A 4455-nucleotide genomic window follows, 5' to 3' on the forward strand; every position below is an offset into this window, starting at 1 on the left:
GGGAAAGCAAATGGAATTAAGAGGAGAAGTTGAATGAACTAAGTTAAAGATTAATAATAAATAATAAGAAACAAAATACAAATTAAAATTAAAATGTGATAAAATAAAAGTAAATTTGAGGAAACGAAGACAATAAAAGAAAAAAGAGAAGAAACTGAACAAAAATGAAAATTTTTAAGCAAAAATAATGGGAAATAAAAGGAACAAGAGAGCGAATAAGTGGAATTAAAAATCGGAATTAAAAATTGGATCCATTAATGGAATAAATAAATAAATAAAAGAAGTGGAATAATTAAAAATAAATGAAGAGAATCAAAATAAAACAAATAGAAAATGGAGAAAACGGAGAGAGGAAATCCGCGGAATTTGAAGAGGAAACGGGCGAAATAAAAGAAATAAAAATAAATTAATGCGGTGAAATTAATTTAATCAAGGGAATTAATTAAGTGGAATAAAACAAAATTAATTAAAGAAATGGTTGATAACCCACGACATAAACCCCCATAATTCTATAAAATAAAAGAAACGCGCAATAACTGGAAAAAAAAAACCCAAAAAAACAGAATGAAAGGTAGATGGAATAATTAAAAATAAATTTATATTAATTAAATTTAGGTTTATGCTCCTGGAAATAAATTAATTACAGGGTACAGACCCCAACTAAACGCAATAAAACCGCAGCAAGTGACAATTAAACAAATTAAGCGCTGTGAAATTAAAAAAAAAATCAATAAAAAGGGGGGGAAATAATCCCGAATAAATTTATTGAAATTAAAAATTAATTAAAAGAAATCCCCGGGGCGCCGCCGCCATTTCGCGCCTTCCCCCTTCAGCAGCGGGCGCTGATTGGTCGAGAGGAAATGGCGGGAACCAATCAGCATAGGGCGCGGGAAGCGCGGGCTCGTTCTGCCCAGCAACGCGCTCCGATTGGCTGAGCGGTGCCGCGGGAGCCAATCAGAGAAAGGGAGCCCCGAATCCCCTCAGGGAGCTCCAAATCTCCTCAGGTACCCGAAACCACCGAAAACCCCAAAATCCTCCCCAAAATTCCTTCCAGAAGCCCCAAAATCCCTCCCAAATCCCCTCAAATCCCTTCCAGGACCCCCAAGTTCCCTCCGGGACCTGAAATCGCCACAAAATTCCTGCCAGGACCCTCAAAATTCCCTCAGGGACGCCCAAAAATCGAATCAAAGGCCCCAAATCGCCTCAAAACCCCAAATTCCCCCGCCCCCCCCACTTTGAATCCCTTCCAGGATCCCTAAAATCCCACCCGGAACCTCCAAAATCCCCCCAAAAATCTCCCCAAAATTCTTCCAGGACCCCCCCAAAATCCCCAAATTTCCCCCCAAAATCCTCCTCCAAAAAGAAAAAAAATCCCCAAAATCCCCCTGGGACCTCCCCCAAAAATTCCCCCAAATCCCCTCAAAATTCCTCCAGGATCCCCCAAATCCCCCCAAAATTCCCCAAATTCCCCCAGATCCCCTCAAAATTCCTCCAGGATCCCCGAATTCCCCCAAAATCCCTCCAGGACCCCCAAAATTCCCCCCAAATCCCCCCCCAAATCCTCCCAGGACCCCCAAAATTCCTCCAGGACCCCTAAAATCCCCCCGAAATTCCTCCAGGACCCCCAAAATCCCCCCAAAATTCTTCCAGGACCCCCAAAAATCCCCCGCAAAATTCCTCCAGGATTCCCAAAATTTCCCCAAATCCCCCCAGAATCCCCCCAAGACCCCCCCAAATTCCCCCAAAATCCTTTCAGGACCCCCGCCCAAATCTCCCCAAAATTCCACCGCCCCCCCCCCCCCCCCCCCGCCCCTCTGCCGGCGGTGACGTCACCCCCTGTCGCGACAGTCGCCCCCTCCCCCTGCCGGCCGTGACGTCATTTCCCGACCCCTCCCCTTCCCCCGGCCATGGCCGAGCCCGGAGGTGCGGGATGGACCCGAAACCGCCGGGATTCACCCCAAAAATCCCGGGAATTCGGGGAGAAAAATGGGGATTCTGGGGGGGAAAAATTGGGATTTTTTTTTTTGGGGGGGGGGGGGGGGGGAAATTGGGGATTTTGGGGGTTAAAAGTTGGGGATTTTGGGGGTTAAAAGTTGGGGATTTTTTTGGGGAAAAAACGGGATTTTGGGGAGGAAAATGGGGATTTTTGGGGGCGGGAATTGGGATTTTTTTTGGGGGGGGGAAATTGGGGATTTAGGGGTTAAATTGGGATATTTGGGGTTAAAAATTGGGGATTTTTTTGGGGTTAAAAATTGGGGATTTTTTGGGGGTTAAAAATTGGGGATTTTTTGGGGAAAAATGGGGATATTGGGGAGAAAAATTGGTATTCTGTGGGGGGGGGAATTGGGATTTTTGGGGGGTTAAATTTGGGAGTTTTTGGGGTTAAAAATGGGTGTTTTGGGGAGGAAAATGTGGATTTTTTGGGGGAAAAGTTGGGATTTTTTGGGGAAGGAAACACCGGGGTTTTGTGGGTTAAAAATTGGGGATTTTTTTTTTGGGGGGGAGGGGGGAGAAATGGGATTTGAGGGGTGGAAATTGGGATTGGGGGGGGGGGAATTGGGGATTTTGGAGGGGAAACCCTGGGATTTTGGGGTGGAAGTTTGGGATTTTGTGGGGGAAAAGTTGGGGATTTTTGGGGGTGGAAATTGGGGATTTTTTAGGGGAAAGAAAGGGGACTTTGGGGAGAAAATTGGGATTTTTTTGGGGGGGGTGAAACACTGGGATTCTGGGGGTTTTTAGGTGGGAAAATGACAATTTGGGAGGAGGGGAAGTCCCGGGATTTTGGGGAAAAAAACCTGGGATTTCTGGGGGGAATCTCAGGATTTTGGGGCGGGGAAAGGGATATTGGGGGTGAGAAAAGCTGATTTTGGGGTGCAAAATGCTGATTTTGGGGTGCATAAATGCTGATTTTTGGGTAAAAACTCTGATTTTAGGGTAAAGAATGTCAATTTTGGGGTGAAAAACTCCGATTATGGGGTGAAAATGCTGATTTTGGGTTGAAAAACTGATTTTGGGGTTAAGAATGTCAATTTTGGGGTGAAAATGCCAATTTTTGGGTTGAAAAATGTAGATTTTCTGGTGAAAGACTCCGATTATAGGGTGAAAATGTCGATTTTTGAGGTGAAAAATGCCAATTTTGCGGTGAAAAAACGCTGATTTTGGGGTTAAGAATGCCAATTTTTGGTGGTGAAAATGACGGTTTTTGAGTTGAAAAAATGCGGGCTTTTCGGTGGGGAAAAAACCCCGCAGATTTTGGGGTGAAAATCACCGATTTTGGGTTTAAAAAAAAAAAAAAAGGCCGATTTTTGAGACAGCGCCGCCCTAACTTTCCTCTCTCCCTCCCCTCCCCCAGCCCCCGCCGCCCCCTCCCCACCCTCCCCTCCCCCTCCCAGCCCGGCGCCGCCGGCGCCGCCGCCGGAGCTGCGGCTGATCCTGGAGGAGCTGCGGCAGCTTCACCAGCGGCAGCTGCTGCAGATGCAGCTGACCCAGGACATCTGCCGCCAGCTGCTGCTGCTGGGGGCGCTGGAACCGCCCCCAAAGCCCCCCCAGAAACCTCCCCCGGGCCCCCATTTCCTGCTGCTGCCGCCTCTCCCCAAACCGCAGCGCTCGGGCATCGCCGTGGCCTTGGCGTCCACCTTGGGGTCCGTGTCGTCCTTGGCGTCCGGCTTGGGGTCGGCGTTGGGGCCGGCGGCGGCGTTGAGGTGGGTGTTGGGTTCTTCGTCGGCGTTGGGGTCAGTGGGGTCAATGTTGGGTTTTTCGTCAACGTTGGGGTCATTGGGGGTCGACGTTGAGTTCTTCGTCAGCGTTGGGGTCAACGTTGGGGTCATTGGGGGTCGACGTTGAGTTCTTCGTCAGCGTTGGGGTCAACGTTGGGGTCATTGGGGGTCGGCGTTGAGTTCTTCGTCATTGTTGGGTCAACGTTGGGGTCATTGGGTTCAACGTTGGGATTTTCATCATCGTTGGGGTCAATGTTGGGGTCAGTGTTGAGTTCATCATCGTTGAGGTCAACGTTGGCATCATTGGGGTCAATGTTGGGGTCAATGTTGGGTTTTTTGTCAGCATTGGGGTCAACGTTGGGACTTTCATCGTTGGGGTCAGCGTTGGGTTCATCATTGCTGGGGTCGAGGTCGGGCTCTTTGTTGGTGTTGGGGTCAACGTTGGGGTCATTGGCATCAACGTTGGGATTTTCATCATCGTTGGGGTCAGCGTTGGGTTTTTCATCGTTGGGTCAATGTTGGGTTCTTCGTCATCGTTGGGGTCAGTGTTGGGGTGATTGGGGGCAATGTTGGGTTCTTTGTCATTGTCAGAGTCAATGTTGCGTTCTTCATCATCGTTGGGGTTGATGTTGGGTTTATCATTGTTGGGGTCATTGGGGTCCATGTTGGATTCGTCATCGTTGTGGTCAACGTTGGGTTCCTCATCATCGTTGGGTCCAAAGTTGGGTTCACCTTCATT

The sequence above is a fragment of the Cinclus cinclus genome, chromosome 36 (assembly GCF_963662255.1).
Source record: "Cinclus cinclus chromosome 36, bCinCin1.1, whole genome shotgun sequence".
In the NCBI taxonomy this organism is placed as follows: Eukaryota; Metazoa; Chordata; class Aves; order Passeriformes; family Cinclidae; genus Cinclus; species Cinclus cinclus.